At 47.6% G+C, this 24,741-nt stretch overlaps 1 long non-coding RNA gene across 1 annotated transcript in view; it reads left to right on the plus strand.

Moving 5' to 3' along the window:
• The window catches only part of LOC140691429 (uncharacterized), a 151,237-nt gene extending 129,024 nt beyond the window's left edge, over positions 1–22,213 (plus strand). Inside the window, exons 2-3 of the long non-coding RNA XR_012067048.1 lie at positions 13,026–13,159; positions 22,103–22,213. This is a non-coding gene — a long non-coding RNA (uncharacterized lncRNA). The remainder of the gene's footprint in view (positions 1–13,025; positions 13,160–22,102) is intronic.
• Positions 22,214–24,741: the final 2,528 nt, after the last annotated feature.

Raw genomic sequence — 24,741 nt, forward strand, 5'->3', positions numbered from 1 at the left:
TGGAATAACTTTCATTTCCAAGCTGATGCATCTCGGTTCCGCCCACGTGAAACCAGTGAAAACCAAACTAAGAGTTAGGGTTATTGAGAAGACCATAAACTCTACCAGTGGTGAAGGGCAAAATGCTTTTTATAATGGAATAGCTTGCAAGCTAATCAGAACTCGGGGGAGCTTACATGAGTATACAGTCAAAAGAAGGATGCGTTTTCCTTCTGTCTCTGTATAATTTGCTTGGATCTTCAAAGGAAGTCTTTTATCTTCATGTTCTCCATAGCACATGCATCTTACTTTGTACGCAGTAGGTACTTAGTAAATATTTTATTTCTTAATTGAAGTTTTTCTGTTGAAGCCCGTAACTCAAAGTGTTTTGTTGTAGGTCAGAGGAGAAGTTTGTCATAGACTCAGGGCCAGGTGCACTGACTCGTGCAGAAGCAGCAGATGGAGATGTAGGAACATGGGGCTCCTCTCTGGTTGGAATGTGAAGAGGAGAATTTCCTAGGAGGCCACCGGCGAATCGGTGGTTCACATGTATTTTATGAGTTATCTGATGTAAGAGCATGTTTCTCTGGTTCAGATTCTATCGTCAACAGTCTGTGTAAGCCCAGTGAAGGAGTCTAACCCACCTGTGCCTGAATGGCATCCCTTAGAAAATCAGAACTAGTAGGCTCTGCGGTGGTCCTGCCCTCGATCCATGATGACTCAATTTAAATGCAAACCTGACATCCTTCCAATGGAAGCTTGAATCCCATAGTATCTCTAACATGTCAGCAACCAGCTCCTCTTGCCTTGCTCATTTTAAAACTGTTTCAGAGCTTGCTCTACCCTGACCCCCACCTGTTCTCTCCTGGGCTGTGAGCTCTTGTTTGGCAATAGGGATCCGCACTTCAGGAGGACGGGGCTTGTTACCTGCTGGCGTCTGAGTACATCGGGACACATCTTACTGCCGGGACCAAAGGCGTGGTGGCCTCTGGGGCACACCCTTGTAAGCGTGCACACTCCAGAAACTGAGCCACTTTTCGTGGAGGGCATGGTGTTAATTCTGAGGACTTGTTCCCTGAATTTTATGAAAAGCAGAGGCTGTAAGTGAAAATTGAAGAGTGAGTTTATGAAACAAAACAAAGACTCTCTGAACTCTTCAAAATGACTACACCACCAAGGAGAAGGACTTTTTCCCCACTCTTTGGTCAGTGACCCACAGGTAGCTTGGCTTTGCCATGTCGCTAATGTTTTGCAGGCTAACAGCATCAGCTGCAGGGGGAAGACGCCTCTGTGCTCGGACGTAGGCCGTCCCTTGAGGGCCACAGGAGAGGGCGGGGCCGGAATTCCGTGTGCTCGGGAGGAAGGGGAATCTGGGATTGGAGTTGTTGTTATGAAAGTGCATGAAAGGATCCAGAGGCCGGATGAAAAAGCAGCTTTTGTGTTCCTATTTATTTCCATCCCTCCCAGTTAACTCTCAGGGCCTCGAACTATGTTCTTTGCATTTGACAGATGGTCAGTAGTTTTTAAAATTACAGGCTGCATCTTCTAACTCTGTGATTGTAAATGCATTTGTATTTTTAGCCTGAAAGATGAGGCGATCATGAGCTGTGACAAGCTATCAGGAGCTAATTTCTCTTGCAAGAATGAGTAGGAAAAAATGGCCCTTTCCTTTGGTGTGGTCAGGTGGAGAGAAGGTTCTTGGAAAAAGTAATCTGCATTGTGGTCTTAAAGCCATATGAGTCATTTGCTTGTACCACATGCTATCACGAAATCGGTCTAATGTGCTGCTGCTTCAAGAGAAAAGGTTCACAGTTCTCAGAATGGTGAAATCTGGTGTTTAAAACAAACGTATTTTCCAACTCTTCAGAAACACACATTGAGTCTGTACACAGAATACTGTGTGTGTGGGCGATCTCTATTCTTGATTATACAAAGAAGTAGGTAGATAGATAGACAGATTATTACAGTACTGAAGGGATGGGGAGCAGATGTCAGGACGCAGCAGACAGAATGTCTTCTGTGTAAGAACTTACTGAAAAATTAGGGCTCTTTTGTCTGAAAGATGAAGGCTGAGGTGAAGATACGATCAAAGTTCATGAATTTCATGAAGGTCATTGCTAACATTATCAGGGACCTGCTAACCAAATTTCAGAACATCTAAACTATAGGGAAGTCTTTGAAGTTTCCAAAGGGTTGTTTTAGGATAGATGAAGGGAAATACTTTAATACAGGGAGAAGAAAATTTATGGAGGTTTTATGAAGTTACAGGCTGGAAATACTACATAAACATTTCCAAGGGGAGTGATGGATCCAAATAAGGTTTATTTAGGGAAGGCTAGGGTACATGCAAGCTGTGTAAGGGCAGAGAAGGCAACCATGTTCTTCATGACAGTCTGTCAGTTTCACTTTCTAAATCATAATACATATGGAAAAAAAGTTACGTATTTTAAGATGTTAATTGTCATGAATGGACGATAGTTAGTGTAATACTACTGACATGCCGTCAGTACCCAATTAGACAGTGATTTCTAAAATCCTTCTAGAGGAGATCAGTGCCCTCCAATAGGGGTCAGTGGAATTTCTGTTTCAAAGGAGACTCGACCTGCCATTGTCTCCTGACCTTCAGCTATAACCCCAGGACACTGACACCATCAAACCTCATCCTCCCCTTGGGGTGAGGGGTGAACAAATGTATACTCGTGCTGCATTTTCTCAGTGGTGGAGGGAGTGACATGCAGCACTCATGGTTCCGCTTCATTTGCCTTTTATATTGTAACCCAGCTGCATGTCAATAACAACTTCTTAACAGCCATTCTTTGTGCATATGGACTTCACCTCCTGATCTAGGTGATTTCTGCAGAAATACCATCTTCCTTGCCATCTCCCTGAACTGAACTAATGTCACCGAGACTCCATCAGGAGTCTAGTCTGGGAGGTCCTGGCCACCTGGACGGTCACAGCGCCGAAGCTCACAAGGGCCCTGCGCTGGGTTGTTTCAGGGCTCTCTTGACACTCCTAACCATTTTTGTGTGTGGGGCCCGATAGGGGCCTGCAGATTATGTAGCTGGTTGTGAGAGATGGGCATTGATCCCAGTCTACAGATGAAGAAAGCAGTCCTCAGTGCAGGAGACCAGGTGTCTCCCCAGAGGCATGGAGCTGGGGAGTGGCTGAGACACGTATCAAACGTGGGGCTCCTGACTGCAGGCCCTCTGCCACTGCCGATCCCGCGCCATTACTGTCATCCCTCTGAGAGCGCAGTCTGGCCTCGGCATCACTGTGCTGGGAAAGCAGCCTCTACTGGGAAGGCCGGTGTCCCGACCAACGCAGGGAACACAAGGCCACTTTAACTTGTCAGCTGCGGCCTCACTTGCTCCCAGTGACCTTGGACCAGCCCCAGCCTGACAGCAGGAGTTGAGGGCTGAGGGTGCGGTGGGGGCGTGAGGGGTGAATGAACAATGCTCACAGACTTCCCAGTTGAGACGTGGAAGTCCTATGAAACAAGGCGTTTTGACACCCCGTGTGAAGAAGTGTTTTGTGTGTGATGATGACTTCCTCTCCGCCTGGGCCCTCGCCCCGCCTCTGCCCGTGGTGAACTGCGGGCTGTGACCCCACGGTGATATCACTGTTCAGGCAGCCACAGCGTATGGCCCTGTCGTCCGGAGCAGAACAATGCCGCTGTTTTCCTCTCAAGCTGGAAGGTCTTTTTTAAAAGAAAAATAACGGGTTTGAGGCCCGCGCCTTTGCATTTTGCTGCAGTCCCCCTTCCCCCACCACGATCTCCAGTGTGTTCCAGTCTCCGCAGAGGTGGTGCCCAGGGGCCGCTTACAGGGAAGACCTTCAGCCTGTTGGTAAACTACCAGTTGTTGCCCACGGCTGCTGTGCTGTCAGGTCTCTGGTCTCAAACACGTCTGTCTGTGAGGCGTCATTGGTGTACCTGCGGCTTCTGTTCATGTGAATGAAAATCGATCTTTTTGAATGATTCTCCAGCTAAATGCAGAAGCGCTGAAGACACATGGGAGGACAGAGATATCGGTGCAGCTGAAAAATGTTTACAGTGAAGGGTCCTGGCAGAACACAAAGAAAGAAGTTGTTTTGTCTGAGAAGAGGAGGAGGGGCTTGCTCTGAAACTGCCTCCGCTCAGACCGCGTCGTGTAGGTCACGGTGCAGGCACGGCTTTAATAGCTTTGCACAGCTGTTTCCTGAAGCGGGCCCTGCGGCTTGTCTATGTTGGTTACATGTTTGGGGGAGAGGGCAGAGGAGGAAGACACCCATACTTCACGGGCTTGTGACGTGGGCTGAGTCCACTGTCCTGCTGCCGCCAGCTTGGCCTTCATAGTTCCTTAACGGGGCCCCACGTTCCCATGTTGCACTGGGCCCCACACATTCTCTAGCTGGCCATGCCCTCTAGGGATGTCCCACAGCTCTGGCACTCACCGCTGAGTTCTCAGAAGTCCTTTCCATGGTTACAGGGACCACTTTGTTCTCTACTTAAAAGTGAAGCTGTGTGTTGTGTGGTGTACATGCATGTGTGCATCTCTGTGTTTAAAAAGGTACATGCGACTCAAAGAAAAAGCCCTCACAGTTAGAGATAAAATAATAGAAAAGCTCCTGAATCAACTTCACAGCCATTCGTAGGTGTATTTGTTCCATCTGTTCCAGTGTAATTTAATATCTGTCGCCTTCATCTTGGACGTGACGTTCTTGGATGACACTTCAGTTTACTTAGCACACGATACAGTGGGAGGCCCTATTCTTTAGATGTTCCGCATCGAAGTGGGTGCTTTGCTAATATTAATGCCACATCTCTGACCTCTAGTGCCAGTGATCTCACTGTTCTGGAAGTTGTAAAATTCGGTAAATTTAAGCGAGTTCCTTTAAAAAATTTTGGAATCCTGTTGTATCAAGCAGTTGGCAGCACAGGCTCTGTTTCAAGTGATGGCTTAGTTTATCTGGCTTCTAATCATCCTAAGGGACACTATGGATTTGGAGCTCATGTTAATGGTTGAATGATTACATACATCATTAGAAGACAGGAGAGGACTGGAGTGAACATTCCCGTCAGCATCTGCCTGAGTCCTGGCCACGTGAAGTGGGCAGCAGGGGGTTTGAGAGTGGCCTCCCCTCCCCGTGTGTGCCCAGTAGTTCTAGGTCTCCTTTGCAGCACCCCATAACCCAGGTCAGCAGACTTTTCCTTCAGAGTGCTAGCTGGAAGACAGTGGGCTCTGTAAGCTGCCACATCTGTCACTGAGGTGGGAAGCCCCATAAAAAGACCAGCAGGACCCCCAGGCAGGGCCATTACTCTCCTGCCGGCACCATCTGGCTCCCTGGCCCAGAGGCTCTAGCTCACTTTTTGCCTCTGAAACGGCTTACTTACCCCTAAAATTCTATTGGTTCCCTGAGCTCACTCCTGATAGGTTATTTCTCTCCCTCCTGATTGGTCTATTTCTACAAAGCTTGTTCCTAATTAGTCAACTTTTGTTATACCTTATTCGCATATGATGTTGTAAAGTGTGAACTGGCAGCCTATAAAAGCCTGTGTAGACCTACAGACGGGGTCCAGAGCTTGGAGTGTTCACTCCTCTGGGCCCGCTGGTATAGTAAACCTGAGCTCTCCAACTCTGAGTGCTGCTTGGTCTCTTGCCGGGATCCAGGTTGCTGTCACAACTGAGCTGTAACACTGAGCTGTAACACATTTTTTTCTGCAACATTACAATCGCTCACCTCTGGTTGCTGCTCAGAAGCGTCCTGGGCAGTATGTAACTGGGGTCCTGGGCAGATATACAGCAGGAGGGGCTGGGGCTGGGTTTGTGGACCCCTAGCCCTTGTGCACCCTTGGTGCCCACTGTTCCTCACTCATGTGGACGGGCTGGCCCTGTGTAGGCTAAACAGGAGTGGTCATCTCTTCCCTCTCTGCCCTATTATTAGGAAAGGACCTTAAAAAGAAGGCCCGTGCAGGAAGTAGATGGATAATAAGGCTTAATTTATAGTCCTTGCTGAGGCAGAGGTGGGGACAGAAGGCTCGGGAAGGACGTGAGAAGGACACGTGCTCTGGTCTGAGAACAGGTGAGTGGAGCCCCACATTTGGGATCAACGGCTGGGGAGGGGCTGGGGAGGCCTCTCCTTGCCTTGATCCACAGGACACAGACTGATCATTTCCTTCCCACCGGAGACTTGCCAGTTACTCCCTGGTGAATGGAAGGCACTCCCACGAGGGATCCCCTGAGCAGACACAAATCCATTAGGCGGTGTAGTAAGTAAACCAGATTCAGTAGGATGCAATGGGAAAAGCAATTCCATTCTTCTTCTGCACCGTCCCTCTGCTGATGTCTTCATCGCCAGTGGGTCAGATTTCAGGCAGCTTCCATAACGTCTCTGCTCACTGTCAGGGAAATAAATATAGGCTAATGTATTAGAGTTCTCCAGAGAAACAGAATCACTAGTGTGTGTGTGTGAGAGAGAGGGAGAGGGGTTTATTACAGAAGTTGGCTCACATCCTCTGAAGGCCAGTCTGTCGTCCGCAGGCTGGAGAACCAGGGAGGCATGGGTGGCATCGGTATGAGACCACAGGCCCAAGCACCGAGAGCACCAGTTTCTCAGGCAGGAGAAGACGGGTGTCCCAGCTCCAGCGTGCACTTGTCCTTCCTTCACCTTTGTCTTCTTCTCGGGCCCTCAGCGAACTGGATGGGACCCACCCGAACTGGTGAGGGTGGTCTGCTTTGCTCAGTCTGCTGATTCAAGTGCTCATCTCTCCCAGAAGCACTCTCACAGGCACACCCAGAGATCATGTTTTATCAGCTCTCGGGCATCCCTTAGCCCAGTCAGGTCGACACGTAAAACCAGCCACCACGGCCTGGAGCGCTGTCTCAAGCAGGGACCCCAGGGGACCACGTGGTTGCAGGGGAAGGGTGATTGTTGAGAAGGGACACTGGCATCTTCGGTGTCTGTAGTGACTGTGGGCTCTGCCCCCAACTTAGACTTCGGGTACCTCCAGATAAAGGAGGTTAAGAGGCTGCAGAGCTAGAGTGGGAAGGAAGGCAAATGTCTCTTCCATCCTCGTCCCTGGATTTTTTTTCTGTACTTGTGCAAGTTTATTCACAGGGCAGAAGCCTAGGAATGTGGTATCTGGGTCAAACGCTTATATGCTTTTTAACATGTGATATTTCCCAAGTTTCTCTTGCAAAAGCTTATCGTCCTACCAGCAGTGCATCAGAGTTCTGGTTCCTCCATGCCCTCCGAGTGCTGGGTGATTCAGGTACTCAGGTGGAATGTGTTCACAAGAAGCATTACGTCTCCTTAAGACATTCCTTGTCAGAATAGTCTAATCATGTGCTTTTTGTGATTTTATATACTTAACACACGTGGTTTCTCTTAAAACAAAAACCAGTAACATTTTCAAAGAGATGTGCAGCTATTATGCTAACTTTAAATCATGCAGGAGAGTCTACGTGTGTCCCACAGTATTGCATACGCGTTAATAGGCGTCAGGATACGTCATTATGTGTGTATGTATGTACGTGTGTGTGTAACACTGAAACGTGTGCATATTTACATACACATAAAGAACAGCAGACTAATTTAAGGAGACTGTGTTTCCTGCGGTGAGGTTGCCTCCCAGTGGAGATGGCGGACACGCTGCGTGGCGGGCTGTCCGCCCGCGGGCCGAGCTCAGCGGCTCAGGCCCGGCAGGCCTCCCGGCAGGGGCGCCCCATGGCACGGCGTGGCTGCCTATCCCCGCACAGCGCCTTGTGCGTTAGACTGCACTTCCTGCAGGCACGGGGACTAAAAGCCATATTCAGAACAATAAGGACCAAAGTCCGGGGTCTAGAAGTGTGAAGAGGCCTGGGTTTGGCACAGACGTCCTTTCCGTCGGGAGCCTGTGTGCCTTCGTAGTCTGAAGATGGTTGCATTTTCTCCACACAGAGAAAATAACCGGGAGTGTTATAGCGTTGATAAAGTCGATCTCTCTGTCACGAGACTGCACCTGCCTGGGGACTGCGTGTTAAAATTGCCAGTGTTGGAATCCTTTGAACGCAGGTGTCACTCAGGCCACGTCCTTCCGGTTGAGGACAGTGGCCGTGTTGCTGTCCCACGCGTGGATACCGTGAATCGGGGATGTCCACTGTGAACTGCGCTTCCAGCCTGGGGTAAACACACTTCCTGGTGCGGGCTGCCTGGGCGTGCAGGTGGGCTGCTTAGTTCCATTTCGCTGGAGTCCAGATGATTGACATTCTCCAGCACCTTCAGGTCTTGACCTGTTCTGATGCTGGTGACATCTAGAACCGACTTCACATTTACATATTTATTAGTGATTTTTAAAAGTCCCCTTCGATTGAGCAGCTATTATTTAAATCTAATTTTAGCATCGTATATTTCAGTTCAGTCTTCTAATATTTTGAAGTATTATTATTCCTCGAGGATGTAAGTGCCTTTCTGGTCTCTCCTTGGGGCTTTGGATGGAGAGAATGGAGATTAATTACTGATTTTACTTGTGTATTCTGCTTGCCTGCATCACTGGGTGGTGTCTATGCTTGCTGTCTTAGGAAAACACTTCCCAGCGTCGTCACCTACCAAACACTTCCCTTTCGAATCCAAGACTTCACCAGTGTGCTGTGTGTCCCTGGCACTCTGTAAATACCTTTGTCCTCTGATGTCTTGTTCGTCAGGTACTGGACACCGCCAGCCTCAGACAGGCATCTAGCATGCGGCGGCATCTCAATTAATGCTTGGTGGACAGATAGTAGGATGATTGTGTTGGCGAAAGTTCTGCGTACAAGACCTAGGTTTTTCTTTGCGTATTTCTAAAAATGCGGTTCTTCAGTTCAACTGAGTATATTGGAAATGAGTTTTCTGGTCTAGTATTTGCCAAACTGGGGTTATACATATATGCATTTAAAGAAAAATAAGAGTTCTCATAGTGTTGATTTAAACACCTTTTATAGTATTATAAAAATATATACAGCCTCTAAGCGAGTTATAAGTACTTTATGCTTATAAACCCAATAAAATAAGAACACATAAATTTATACATAAATATAAATTTTAAAACCAATAACATTCAAATTAACATAACAACATGGTGAATTAGGTTTTACTAACAAGAAACTGCCATTCCAGGTGTAAGCGCGACGTCAGGCCTACGGCAGAGTCTTGATTTATGTGCAACTACTGTAGCCCCCTGCTGCTTTTCTGTGCTCAGACTCCTCCAGCCTCTTAACCTCTTGGTCACCGCAGCGTTGTCACCTCATTTGATTGCACTTCATGGAAACAACATTTAGATGTTAAGTGCACCTCTGCTGTTGCAGTCTTATACCACAACAATGAATTTTCACCCCGTTTGATTGTAAAGATAAGCCTAAATGTATGCTTAGAAGCCCAGAAGCCATATCCATTCACGAGGTGGTTTGAGAAGACCACATAATACACTTTTATTATTAATAATGTCAATGAGATGAAATCACAGCCTTCAAAATTTTCGCTGTGAAAACAATTTACTGAAAACTGACACTAGTTTGAAAATTATTGTTGAGGTCAGAGGTCTTTGCACTCTTCCCAAGCAGTTTTGCCAGTGCAAATTTTAGAGCACACAATGTTTAACTTAAAGTAAGGTGAACAATTCAGTTAATCAGAGCATGACTCCTTGGCCATAATAATTAACTGAGGTGTTTCTACAGGTGTTTCAATATGTATTCAACACATTGTGTCTGTCAATAAATAATGATTTTGTAGTATTTCCATTGAATGAGATTTTAAACAAGGTTTCTAAACAATCAGTTTTTGTTTTTCATCTACAGAAAGTGAATTCTATCAACCTCACAAGATGGTTGTGAATCACATAACACTAAATGAGATTATGTATGCACAACACTCCGTGCTGGGTTCACCTCTGTCGTGAGCCCAGCGAGGCCAGCTTCTCCTCTCCTTCCATCAGGGGCATCACCACCTTCACCACCGCTGGGTTCCTCATTTCCTTTGTCAGTTCCCTCGCAGTCCTGTAGTGTTAACTTACCCCATGCCACTGCCCTTATTCTGTAAACTTGTGACAATAATGGGACCCTTTTCCAGAGAGTCTTCCATTATCCAAAGGCATAAAGCACTCTGGGACCCAGGAGCTCCAGGTGGCCTCCACGGTGAAGAGTGAGTCCTTGAGAAAGTCAGCTCATTTCTCTAGGAAGCTTGTGTCCTTGCCCTTAGGGATTACGAGGATTTCTTGTTGTCAGTGCATATTCAGAACTTGTAAGAACTCGCAGCAGGAGAGATTGCACATAAATACAGCGCGTCACTCTTCAGGTCTCCTCAAGTTCTCCTTATTTCAGTGCTCACAACATGGCAGAAAGAAAGGAATAAAATACCTCAAGTGTTGGGGAATAAATTTATGAGTAGAGTCGACCTTCTCAGGACTCCCAGGCTGGTGTGAAGGGTGTAGAGATAGAATTACAGGTAGGTAGGGTCAGCCTTAAAACGTCAAAAAAGTCCACAGACTAAAAGTTGGCATGTCATTTGATGGGCAACAGAGATGCCTCCCCTGCCAGCATCAGAAGTGAGGCAGTGAAGCTTGGCCCTAAAATGGAAGATAAACCAAACGGTGAAGGTAAAGAATGCTACAGAGGAGGGAAGACATAGCCAGGGGAGTCAGGGAAGAGAGACCTCCCTGAATAGATCTCGTTTTGTAGATTTGACTCTGGAACTATGCATGTTTATATATAATACAAAGTTAACCCCAAATCTAAAAAGCAATCCCTAAATACTGGAAAAAAACAAACAAAAAAATCAGTGGTCGTAGCTATGTATCAGGGTCATCACTAAGCAAATAAAATGCTTGTTTGAGTAACTTCGACACAGTGATTTAACTCTATAGCACCTGTAGGATCTGTGCTTTGGACAGAAAGAGTAGGAAGAAGTCTGAAAATCTTCAGTAATCATAATCCGTGATATTATTGGTGTTGTTCTTTTAAAACATCACCAGGGCATCACCGGCCTCCCCAGCAAGACCTGGGACAGGGTTCCCACATCAGGAGGGGAGGACTGGCATCACTGTGGGCAGACGACTTCCGATGAACACCCTCGTGGCCAATTCAGAGACTACGTGCAGTCAAGTCCTTGACATCTCTCACTAGGAGTCAAGGCTCAGTGCTCTGTTTTCTGGTTTTCTTTTGTTTTCTGAAAATTGAAACTGCCTGTCTCAGACTCTGGCCTGTCTGTGTCCTTTGCTGAGCCCGGCTGAGGAATCCCAAGGATGAGCTAAAAAATGGCTTGAAAAGTTCCCCACTCCGTACTTTAATCCCCCCAATAAAAGGCCACACCTGGATTAGTTTACAGTTTTGTGTGTGGAGATCATTAAATCCCAGCAGATTAATGCTGACTATGGCCTGGGCTGTTCCAGACAGCTTGCCCTCACGTAGGACTCGACCTGCATCAGTGTGAGTTACCTCCACCGGTGTCAGCACTATTTTATGGGGATCAGGGAGGACTGATGGAGAAGAAGAGGCCTGGTCATCTGCTCCCAAATGGATTCAACTAAGTTGCTGGAGCCAAATCTGTGACACTTTTTACGTATCGTTACTTTTCCTGGGCTGGCCGCTGGCACTGATTAGAGCAAAAAGATGGGCCTTTTCTGCTGAGCACAGTAGATGTTTTCTTAACAAACAGATACTCATAATTTGACTTTCTTAGTTGCCAGAATTGGATATCAGGGGCATATTTCTTCCAGAAACGTGAACAGTTCCCAGCACATGATAGGAGTATTTAAGCTAGAAGAAGCGTGGGTTGGTTCACATACCAAGGAGGCCTGCCTTGCCTTCCCTCTGTCAGGTGCGAGGCTGTCCCTCCCTCTGAATGAGGTGGCTGGGGAAGCTGGGGGTGGGGGGGCTGGCCTGGCTCCTAAAAGCTGGACACGTGTGTATTTGCATTTCTTTGTCTCACCTTTTTGCGCCCTGAAATTCCCCTTCCAGCCAGTGCTCTCTGGAAGGCAGTGAAGTTGAAGGGGCACTGGCTCAATTTCAGGTCCCCTTCACTCCTACAAGGAGCAGCCATTTAATCCCTGGGGCTCGGGGCTCGCATCCTGCGACTGACTCTGCTCAGAGGCAGCAGGATCCCATGGCAGCTTGTTGGCAACATAGCTCCACACCCACCTTGGTGATGCTTTGTCCCGTTTCTTCCTCCACGACTTGTTCTGAGTCTTTGCAAGCTCAAGGGCTGACTTGTGAAGCTAAATTCAATGTAAGCTTCGCATTGAGCTGAAAGTTGGCAGAGGCATCTGCGTCTTTTGATACATTCCTTGTTACTATTCCTACACTACTCAGTGGTGGTAACTTGGACATTGAAGTAGGCCACCGAGGGAGAGGGTTCCGGGCAGGAGAGTCTCTCAGAATTCCCCTCAGCTGTCCCATTTTGGACGCGGTGCGTCCACGCCTTACTCTGAAGCGGGCCCTGTGGCTAGAAGGGCCCCGAAGGCGCCGGTGGAAGGAGCTCCTGTTCGACATCGCCTCCCTTCTGCCTCCCGCGCTTTGGGGCTGGGCAAGCTGCTGGGGATGAGCGCCGCTTGGCTTGAGCCTGTCCATGAGTCCCAGGTGTTTCACCTCGTCCTGCCGCAATGGCTCAGGGCCAGGGGAGGGGCTCTGTCCAAGCAGGGCAGGGGGACGGGTGGATGGAGATACGGTGTGGGGAGATCATGCCAGCAAGAGCCTAGGACTAGGAGCAGAGACAAGGAGCATCTGGCTCCTCAGAGTCCACCTGGTACCGTTCCCCTGGGAGCCAGGGACCCCTTCAGGGATTAGTCCGGTTGGAGTTGGGTTTCTCCTCGCTGCAGCGCATGGGGTCTTCCTGCATGTGTGACCCATGCAGCCAGGCAGACCCAGCCCACCACTTAGTGTGGTGGAAAGGGAGCTAGACACCTGGGACCTTGAGAAGGGACCCAGGCATCTTGGCACCCAGCAACCCGAGTTCATCACGCTTTCCCCTCTTGTCCTGGGCTTTCCTTATCTGTTCGGAACCTGGGATCCTTTCCAACAAGCAGAATGGATGACGTGGTATCCATCTCTGTGTTACAGTTTCTGGTACCATCTGTACATCGCACAGATGAAATAAAACGGGTTTGCAGTGCTCAGTGCTCTGAAGAGATGGAAGGGCTCTGCTACTGAGACGTGAAATACGAAGAGTTAGTTCTCCAGCATGCTCACCGAAGGTAACGGCCAGCCTGCTTGGGCACGATGCCAGGGCACCTCTGTGTACTGTGGGGCCTTGGTCTCCTTGGCCAGACTGGGACTCACCTCGCTCTGGCTCCCTGTTTGGGGTTGGCGGACATTTGCCACACCATGTGTCGTGTGTGCCTCCCCAGCTATAAAAGTCCCTGAACGAAGGACAAGCCTCCATGGCAGCATGGAGGAGATTCTCCCACAGCTGGTCGAGGAAAGTCCTGTGCTAACAAGTGGGAGACACTAGTTTGGTTTTCTGTCAAGTTTAAGAGGCTTAAATCAGTCTGTGCAGTAATCAGACCTGCTTTGAGCCACAAAAGGTGCAAAAGTCCATGCTTACACAAGAAGACATTTTTTCTCTGTTTCTTCAAAATGTTTCAAGGGGAGCTAAACAGAAAACCCAGTGTGCATATGGTTGCTCCTAATAATAGAAAAAGACCACTATTATAAATCTACAATCAGTGGGTTCTCTTCTTGTCTCTTAATTACTTCCAGAATTCTATGGCAGAATTAATTTCGAGATATTTGACACTTACTACAGTTAAATGCTCATGAAAGGGTAAGGGAAATATTCATAAAGTAAATTTCTTCCAAGCAGGCAGTTTACCCACAAAGCTGAGTTGTTTATGTGGCAGAGAAACACAAGGGGAAGGAGGGAGCAGAGAACGAATGTGGTTGACGGGAGGGCGAGCAGAGCGGCTTTCGTCTTGGCCACAGCAAATATGCGGGTCTGGAAGTGTGGAGCGCGTCTTTGTCCAGGAGCCTTGGCCAGCAAAAGGGCCTCTTGCTCACTGACCCTAAGTCAGACAGCACAGACAGCAATTCACACAGCTTCAGTGCACAGAGAGCTGAGGCATGTGGTCTCGTGGCTTCTTACCTAAAATGGAAACTATGCCTCAGTAAGAGCGTGTTTTAATTGTGTTTGTCTCTAATGAAGCTAAAATGCAGGGAAATTACCGTTCCGTGCACAAACCTTGCTTCTTTCTCTGGGTTTCCATCAGCTTTTACAACAGTTACCAGAGACCAGCTCCCTTTCGTGAGGCAGGAAGCCCCATAAAAAAAGACCGGCAGGACCCCCAGGCAGGGCTACTACTCTCCTGCCGGCACCACCCGGTTCCCTGGCCCAGAGGCTCTAGCTCACTTTTTTGCCTCTGAAATGGCTTACTTCTAGGAAAGTGGAACTTACCCCTAAAGTTCTGTTGGTTCCCTGAGCTCACTCATGATTGGTCTATTTCCCTCACTCCTGATTGGTCCATTTGTAGTACTTCATTTGCATGGATCTCACTCTCATTGGTTATTTCTCTTCCTCCTGATTGGGCCACTTCTACAAAGCTTGTTCCTAATTAGTTAACTTCTGTTGTACTTTATTTGCATATGATGTTGCAAAGTGTAAACTGGCAGCCTATAAAAGACGGTGTAAACCTACAGACGGGGTCCAGAGCTTGGAGTGTTAACTCCTCTGGGCCCACTGGCGTAATAAACCTGAGTTGTCCAGCTCTCCGAGTGCTGCTTGGTCTCTTGCCCAGGTCCAGGTTGTCCTTACAACTGAGCTGTGACTCTGAGCTGTAACACTGGACTGTAATACGTTTTTCTGCAACACTCTAAATGGCTGCCTGCACGATAGTGGGGCTCTTTCCCCATCCCTAGTAACCCTGGCACCTGGCACTATAACTGAGTGTCCTGTGAACAAGCACACAAAAACAAACCAGTAGTAGCACAGACTCCATGAGTCAGCGTGGATGGCGTGGGGTGGGCAGGAGGAGCTGCTGACGAGGTGGGTTGGCTGGCTTGCTGGACAAGTAAAAGCCATGTGGTGGGTACTGGAGTGGAAACCATCCACAGGGCTGCCCTGGTGCCTCGTAACTCCCCCAAAGCCTACGTGGGCTGTCTCTGACTTGGCGAGGAGATGTGATCATGTTTCTGTGGGCAGTCATTGGAGTGGGGGACTGTGGGGGACTGTGGGGGACTGTGGGGGCCAGCCCATGGAGACACTGTCCCCACTAAGGAGTAGAGCTACATTAAGAGTTCACGCTTTGGTGGAAGCTGGTGCGTGCTCACAACTCACGTCAGGTTGTGGCTACAGGCGGATGCCGATTCAGCAGGTGGGGGGCCGGCCTGAGTCGCCACTTTCCTCACAAGCTCCCAGGTGAGGCTGATGCTGCTGGCAGCGCATGTGTGGAGGGAGAAGCTGGGTTCTTAATCAGGTGCCCGGCCGGGTGCCCAGCTCAGTCTGTGGCCTCCCAGGGCCTGTGGCCAGGCAGGCAGGTAAAGCCAGTGAGCCCGCCTCAACACCCTGTCCCAAACAGGTGCAGCCAGGTAACAGCAGTCACTGACTCATGTGTTACCGTCACCGAGGTGGCCATTGCTGCGTGCACAGGTGGGGGCCTCTCCCAGGACAGTCCCCAGCCAGGCAGACCGGGGACCCCACGCTGAGGTCTGGCCAGCCAGCCGCAGCCAGCGTCCCTGAGAGCGCGCCACTCCTTTCTCACTGGGCTCTCAGCCGTCGTCCCTCAGGGGGTCCCGTGGCATCAGAGAGGCTCGTTTTCCTTTTCTTCCTTAAAAAAATTGTTTTTTGGTGGGAGTTAATTGTGCAGCCTCCTCAGTTTGGACATTCTGGGGAAGACCTTATTTTTTTTCACATTCCACATCTCAATTTAATTCATCTGTTACGTTACAATCTGACTGCTCTGATCATGGCCGCGGTGACACGTAATAGCAGTAATGAAGTTTAGTGAAATACAGCATATTACAAGTTACCAACTGCTTTTACTCGAACTTTCTCTGTTAATCCTCATATCACGCCAGAAGGATTTAGCGTTTGTTCCACTCCACATTCCAGGACAAAGTCCAAACCAAACATGGCATTTTCTGAGAATCTTGCATTTCTCATCCCATGGACCAAATAAGTAGGCTGACATTTTAAAATATGTTTAGCCCCAAACTGGTTTAGTTGCACAATAAATGAGAATGCTCTGAGCAGGGTTCTGGCAACTTGGAAACTTCTTAGCCACAGGCCCAAGGAGGCAGGTCCAGAAGAGCGTGATGTGCCCGCAGCAGGGTTCCTGGTCCCGATAGGTGGTGGTTTGGGAGGTACCTCGGTGTGTGATGTGAGGAAATCGTGGGAGGAGTTCGGCACCAGGACAGAGCTCTGGGGGTCTGGGGTCAGAGGTGACTGCCAGGGAGGCCGGGCCCAGTGAGCAGAGTGTGGCACCAGCGTCTCCAGGTGGATGGCCTTTCAGGAGGGGACAGTTAGCAAGTCAGGCACTGCTGAGAGGGTCATGGAAGCAGATGTGGAAATCTTTTTGATTTCGCAGCCTGGTTGATGAAGGTGGTTTCTGAGGGCTCCTGCAGCAGTGAGATGGGACAAGATGGAGGGGTGGGTGGACACAGTGGTCTGGGCTGCGTACACCACTTGGAGATGGATCTGTGTTCCTGTGTGCCTGGGTGTCAGCTGGCACAAGCGATCTCTTCTTGCGTCTCCCCTTCAGTGAGTGCCCTGTGTTTGCCTGCAAAGTCATCACGCTTTCCTGAGCTAAGCCTTGGACTCTGCCTGACTCCATGGGAGAGGTGCTCTGAGTACCCTCGACTGCTAGATGCGGCCTGCTCTTCTGACTGGGTGGAGACGAAGGCAAGTTACTTGAGTCCTTTCTCGACTGTACTTTTCAGGGATCAGGCAGTCTGGCCAGAATAGGGACCAACTTCTTTCCTTGTCTACTTTTGTGAGACCCAGTGGTCACACATGGCTGTTTAAATTTAAACCAAAAAAAAGACATTAACGTGGGTAAGATTTGGTTGCTCTGTTGTATTGGTGGTACTCCACATTAATTGCATTAGTACTTGAAATTCTTTTTTGATTCGTTACATGTGCTCTGGAGTATAACACCCTACATCTGTGAAGCTGATTGCAGTTCTCTGTGAATCCAGCTACTTTTCCCTGGTAAATACCCAGCTGGAATTCGGGTTATCTTTTCTAGTTGAGGGATGGAAAAATAAAGCCATACAGTTTTCTCACTTCAGTTAGCCCCAAAGTACAAAAAACAGCACACCCAATGTTTGTTGTTTTCTTTATAAAGATCAAAATTCCTGTAAAAGGGGTATGCACAATAAAATGTTTAAACCCCATTTTGATTAGTTTGTCAGGTGACTAAAGAGAAAAATTATTTTAGTGACTTAGGCTTATATAAAAGAAAGCAAAATAAGGCAACCTTTCATGCAGTTACACAGATCATATTAGAAGGCTGTTAAGTTCATAATCTTACTCTTGTTAGAGATTCTAAATGAAGTTTCCAATGTGTAAGCGTTGAAGAATTACTAGAAGCAAGTCTGAAATCCATTGATTTCTCTGTACTTGCCTGAGTGTGGACTGATGCCCCATACCTGCACCCCAAGTAGAGATGGGAGCCGTATGGCCCCAGGTGGCTGGTGATTTCTGTCTGGGACAGCACAGATCATAGTGCTGGGCCAACAAAATCAGACCAAGTTCACGGTGCATGACAGACACACGGAGCGTGACTGCTGGTACAGTCTCCAGGAAACCGGCAGGATAAGTGGAGCATTGTGGGAAGAGTCGCTCTCCAGACCCGGGAAACCCAGACTCAGGAAACCCAAAGGACAGGGGGTGCCCCTGGGCAGGCTTCCGACAGCCTCCCATCTCCGAGGCTTCAGCCCAGGTCTCCCTCACAGCCCAGGGCGACTGCCCCCCGCCCAGAGGCTGCCGCGGTTTCCCCCAGCTCCTCAGAGGTGTTTGGCCAGCCTTCTTCAGCTGTTGTCAGATGGCAGGGCCACGGTGTCATGAGCTATTGAATGACTCACAGGAAAATGCAGGTTGCCAAGGAAGATTAAAGAAAAAAAAATGAGTGACAAATGGGGGAGAGCCAGCCCTACTAGACCTACAGGAAATCAAATTCTGCTGTGCTGGCAGAAGAGTAAATATTTTAATCACTAGGAAAGATTAGCTTTCCCAGAAGCAAATGCTAACTGAGAAAAACTGAGGGGTAACAAAGGTCATTAATTCAGTAAATGATGCTGAAAAATGTGTAGACTTATTTGGGGGAAAATCAGTGATGAGCCTTAATTCATGCCATGTAAATTGAAGGAGACTTCAATGGAATTTGTAGAAAACACTAGAAATAACAATAATTTAAAAAACTGAGCAACATTTAATTATGTCAAGAAAAGGACATTCCAAGAAGACCATCATGGGAAGAAATTATAAGCAAATACAAATGGATTTGATTACTGTTCAGGATCAGCAGCAACATCACAGGAACACCGCCTTCTCTGCTCACCACTTTGGGGAGCGCTGGTCCTGGCCTGTCCCGCCGCCGTCGCAGCAGCCCTCAGCGGTGTTGGCCGACTGTGGTCATATCCAGACAGAGGCCACGTGCCCCACTGGGCCCCCGCACACTTGGATAAAGTAAAAAGCTTCAGTAGGCCAAAATGACATTCACTGTAAAATCGTAAGAGGTGTATGAGAAACCAGGGAGCTGCATGTCAGCAGGGCCGCAGGCAGACTTTTGCCAACAGGAAAGAGCCAAAGGGCCACTCGCAGAGGAAGAAAAGCAGAGACTGAAAAGTAAGGGAAAATCCCTCAGCTTCTCTGTAATGAAAAGAATCGCAAAATTTTAAACCGTTGATACCATTGTTTGCTTAACAAATTTACAAGCCTTTTTCTATTCTTTCTTTCTTTTAATGAAACTGTTTCCACTAGAATTTCTGGTAGGCAGACAATGTCATTCGCTACTGGTCAGAGTCTATCTGTTATTGGTACAGAATTCTCAGAAAGCCTTTCTCAGTTTATAACACTGGACTTAACATTATCTGCACCCCTTGAGCTGGTAACTCCATTCTGAGGAATATATCTTTATACACAGTATGACTTATCTATAGAAATCTGTGTACAGTGAGGTTCTCGCTAGTTAGGCAGACTGTTAACATCAGAAATGGTCAAGACTCAGAGCGTGGTTAAACAGTTCAGGTACATTTTTGAGATACAGTATTATGTCATCACTGATGATAGTTTTAAAGAATGCTAAACTGGTTGGAAATGCTAAGTGGACAAAGCAGGACGCCACATTGAGTAGGCAGCCTTCTCACCATGATCCGTATAGAAATGTTTGACTTTTTACAAACAAAGAAGATTGCTTACTCATGTTGCCATAGCAGCAAAGAGGGGTACTTACCCGGCCCCCACAATAATGATGGTAGAGCTGCTACTAAGTTTGGCCGACACCAGTGAGTTTTATTCCCTTCTGTATATTTTGTCCACATTTTCCAACTTTGTCTTCAAAGGACCATTAATCATTTCCACCAAAAATGTCAGTACACAGATCTTTAAAGAGGTTTCAGTGGTGAAGTGGCTCGGACCTATGGAATTCCCCTCAGTCTCATCCTGACCTTCTGTAAGAGTCCAAGGAGGTCTCGTTCTGGTCTCATCTTGCTGAGAGTAAGAGACACAGAGAGCCCTGGCACGCTGCACTCGCCGCTGAGCAGGGAGCAAGCCGTAAACCCTGACCTTGGCAGTGGAGAAGGCCTTTGGAGAGGAGAGGACTCCTATGTGGGGTGTCTGCAGATCTCAGTGCGGAGTCAGATGTCAGCTAGAAAAATATGAGTACAATTAATTCAAAATGTTAGGTCATTCAACAAACCTTCATCAGAAGCCTTTTCTACCCTGCAAGTACTGCATCAGACGTCGAGTCCATTCAGCTCTCCATACTTACTTTAGGAGAAGCCAGGGCACAGAGGGAGGTTTTGCCAAACCTGGTTTGCTTAGCCAGAGTGTTAACCCAGGACCCAGGGAGCATAAGGCAGACCCAGCTCTTGACCAGTCAGGAAGAGAATGGTGACATGGCAAAATCAGAAAGATTGGAGTTGGAATCCCTCATGAGAACCTCGTACGTGCCCAGCCCTGGGAGAAGCAGTAAAACCAGCCTGCAAACTGTTCATCATCCAGATTGATCCGTGAACACAAACCCAAGAAGTTCCAATGACGGGACAAGACCGTGTATGGCTTAGAAGGGTCAACCCCAAACTCAGCTGAGTATTCCTTCCTGAAGATCTGGAAAGGACACACGCGCGCGCACACACACACACACACACACACACACACACACACACACACACACACACACACACACACACTGTTGCAGGCTGTGTTGAAGATCTAGCCACCAGGAGCTCAGAATGTGCCTGAATTTGGAGATGGGGTCTTTAAAGAGGTAATTAAGTTAAAATAAGGTCATTGGGGGTGGGCGCTATAGGACAAGTGTCCTTAGAAGAGATGCGGACACAAGAGAAGGTGGCATCTCCACGACCAGGAGAGAGGCCTCAGGAAACCTGCCCAGCTGACCCACAATCCCAGCTCCAGCCCCCAGGACCAGGAGGAAACAGATTTCTGTGTTTGACCCCGAGTTTGGGGCTCTTTATTATGGCCGCCCTCGGGGTCTGCCTGTCATTTAGCACTGCTTTTAACATGGAGGTTCAGCTCTGATCGCATAGACCCTGTCCCCTTCCTTCTGGACCTCATTCCTGGTCAGACAGCTCTGACTTCTCATTTAACCCTTGACCCGGATGTGTGTGGTTTTCCTGTTTAAGTTGTGTATGGTGAAATGGGCTTTATAAGAGCTGAGTGTCTATTTTTGATGTGAAAAACAGAAGGACCAGGGCATCGCAGTTAAGATTTCCCGTGTCTCCATGGTCCATGTCAGATTCCGCACCAGTGAATTTAAGGGACAGAGCCAGGTCAGAGCATTGTGGTCTCTCCATGGCTGGTGGGCCCTGGGTCAGTGGCCTTGTTGACCGCTTCTCCCTGTAAGAATCTGGCCACTTACTGGGACACAGACTGCAGTGTGTGAGAGAACCCGGTGTCCTCCAGGTCGAGTGTCCAACTGCTGTGTCCAGACAGCAGAGAACATAGTGATTCCTCAGATTCTTAAAGGATCTGTAACCCCAAAACATTTGAAAACTACCAGGAAGCTTTGTGTGTATCTATGGGGAGTGAAGTATTTCAGCTCACCATCTGCTGTGTGCTTTTCCCCACCTTGACCCCACCTCCTGGTGCCTCGGAAGGCGGAGGTGGAAGAAATGAATGGCTTCGCATGTGGGGCGAGTCTGGGGTTTCCAAGTAAGTGAGAGTGTCATCAGAGATGTCAGTGTGGGTGAAGCCTCTGGTCCCCCAACATCTGCACCTACATTTGGCTTAAAGCTTTTCTGGGAGGGACGCCTGGGAGAGCCTTCACACTTTCCCCTTCACTGAAATCTCCCCCGTGATCAGCAAGTGTGACTCACCGATTTTCCACTCTGACACAGATGCCTCAGGCGAATGCCGACCAACAAGAAGCCGGTGACTACTTTGTTTAAGTGTATTTCAGAAAGTTCTGGCAAGTTTGGGAAAATTGCAGTGCCATTAGATCATAGCAGTAGAACATAAATCTGGCTGAAGTAGAGAACAAGCAAATGAGGAGGGGCCGTGGTGGCTGGCTGCCGCGGAACCCAGGTCACACATTGAGTCCCTGGAGCCACCGTGCCCTGCATGGTCGTAAATTTTCTACAGCTTTTCACTTAGAGCTCACACCAGCCTTTGATGGAAGTGGGGCCCTGATCTGACCTCCTCAGGGATGGAGAACACAGGTGCAGGACCCAGGTGCTGCAGAGCCCGCTGCTTGACATTCTGAGTGATGTGCTGGGCTCACAGGAACCAGAAGACGATGGGCATCTTAGGTCACAGGGAAAGTAAGACTCTTACTCATGGACCTCGCATTTACTCGTCATGCCCAAAGGGTTTTATAATTCAAGTATAATTTGGTTGCTAAAAAGAAAACATCCCTTTCATTATGTTAGCTGTCCTTATCCAAGTCTGTTTCTTTTTTTCTAAAGAGGAAAACAATGCTCAAAAAGGGTACAGTTTCTCTTACAGTATGGTCTTGTTTAATCAGGTTCCCTTCCATGAAGGTCCAGTGATTGATCAGCAAACATTGAACAACTGGATGAAGATGCAAAACACCGTATCTTTGATGTAAACAGCAATAAATGTGAAAAGCAGTGTCCTTGTTTTGGTATTACTGTGTAATCATCGTAATAACAAAATCGGATTTTGACCCTCTTTACAGTTTCTGCTCCAGTGAGATAGCAGTCCTGACCTGAGCTTTAGAACAGTTAAGAGAGATGAGGACCACACAGGTTATAGACCTCAGGGGCAGGGCCAGATGCCCTTCCAGTGAATGCACACCACCTCATGAACCCACTTACGACAGCAGCAGACAGCCAACAACAAGCATGTGGAAACAAGTGCTGCCAATGCAGAGGCCACCGCCACTGCTGCACTTCTGGGGCTGGAGGTCCCCGGGTTCCACCCCCACCCTACCACTGACCACTTACGGTCTTTGGAAATCAGCCACCCTGTCCCTGCCTCAATTTCCTCATCTCCAACAGTGCAAATGATAACACATCTCAGGGCTGTTGAAAGCACTTTATGAGTCATTGTCTGTGAAGGACTATATTGTGCCTGCAATCTACCAGCCTTCAGTTGGAGGGAATGTGCAGAAACAGAGTTTGCTGCAGCCTGGAGGACAGATAGTCTAGGACAGGGGATGTTGGGGGGGCAAGTGACATGGTGATGTGAGGAGCACAAGGAAATTGGTAACTGGGGAAACTGCACTAGGATTGCATCTTGAGGATGCGGTTTCTGGAAACCAAACAAGTGTCTGCTAAGTTTCTCGTCTAGCAAAGTGCTAGGTATTGTGAGGACACAAGGAGGGGATTGTAACTCTTTCCTCAGAAGAACCCCAGTGAAGAGAGCTGGTGTGTATCCACACAGCTTTGCCTCAGAGCAGCCCGCCCGCTCCGTGGCAGGACGGATGTATTTCCCACCTGCCGTAGCTAATAGAACACGCCTGTGCTCAGGCCTGACAAAAACAGCAGAAAGCTGCTCTTTTGACTAAGAAAAGTAGCATATTTTTAACCAGGGAAATTCAGTCTTGATGCTTATGCTTCAGATTGCCAATCTGAAATAATCTTGTTAGTAGCTCAAAAAGCATATTAAGTTACACAGACACAATTATGCAGATGAAGGTTAGGAATTCCAGACTCAGAAGAGTGCTCTTGTTTTATGGCTATTGCTCTTTTGCTGTGGAGCTATTCATGTCTTATATTTTATTTCCTTCGTGGGAATGCTTTTGGCTCTGAGGATTTTTGTGTTTTCAGCAAAAGTCAATTCATTTATTCTTACAACTATCTCTGGAGGATCTTGAAAGAGCAAGAAAATCTGCATTATCCTAACTGGTGGTTATAAAGTTGTATTTTTTAATACCTTTATTTTTAGATCAGTTTTAGGCCACAGCAACATTGAGAGGAAGGTGGAAATTTCCCACGTCCCCCATGTCCCGACTCGTGCACAGCCTCCCCGCTTGTCAGCGTCCCAGCAGCTGCGCCACCTGTCACAGCAAATGAACCTGCACTGCCGTGTCATCATCCCACAGAGTCCATCATGTACAGTAGGGCTTACTCTTGGTGTCATTCTGTGGGTTTGGGCAAACATATAATGATGTGTATCCACCATTATAGTAACATACAGAGCACACAGGATCTTACTTGTTTCATTTCTGAGTCAAGTCATCCTCACCATGTGATTGATTCGTTGTCTCTTTATGTATAAAGAAAAAGGGAGGGAATATACAAATAAGTGTAAGGTGTGCAGTGGTTAGATATGTAAATTTCAACATAACAAACCCAGTGATTTAATTGCATTCACTTTCTCATCTGTAAAATGAGGACAATCATAGACTCTTACTCCCAGGCCTATGATGAAGATAAAAGCTAACACATGAAGGGCACTTGAAACTGGGTCCTGCAGATGATACGCTGTTGTGAGGGGGAATTAAGAGAACAGAATGGCACTTGCTGATGTGTGTTTTCACTTGACAAAAATTTCGTGAGTGATGACATAGTAGGAGCCATATTAAAGGCCTGGAGTTAAAAAATACAGATGAATGCCTAAGAACTTCATTTTTAAACAAGTTTTTATTGAAGTATAGTTGGTTTACAATGTGTTAATTTCTGATGGAAGCATACTGAGTGACTCAGTTATACACGCATATATTCCTTTTCATACTCTTTTTCATTATAGGTTATTACAAGGTGTGGAATGTAGTTCCCTGTGCTATACAGTAGGTCCTTGCTACTTATTTATTTTATGTAGAGTAGTGAGTGTCTCCCAATTTATCCCTCCCTCCACTTCCTCTTTCCCCTCTTGGTCGCTGTAGGTTTGTTTTCTATGTCTTTGAATCTGTTTCTTTGTAAATAAGTTCATTTGTGTCCTTTTGTTAGATTTCACATATGAGTGATGTCTTATGGTATTTTTCTTTCTCTTTCTTGCTTACTTCACTTAGTATGACAATCTCCACGTCCATCCACGTTGCTGTGCAAATGGCATTATTTCATCTTTTGTGGCTGAGTAGTATTCCATTGTATATATAAGTACCAGAACTTCTTTATTCAGTCATCTATTGATGGATATTTAGGTTGCTTTCATGTCTTGGCTATTGTAAATAGTGCTGCTGTGAACATTGTGGTACAT

This window comes from Vicugna pacos, chromosome 35 (assembly GCF_048564905.1).
Source record: "Vicugna pacos chromosome 35, VicPac4, whole genome shotgun sequence".
NCBI lineage: Eukaryota > Metazoa > Chordata > Mammalia > Artiodactyla > Camelidae > Vicugna > Vicugna pacos.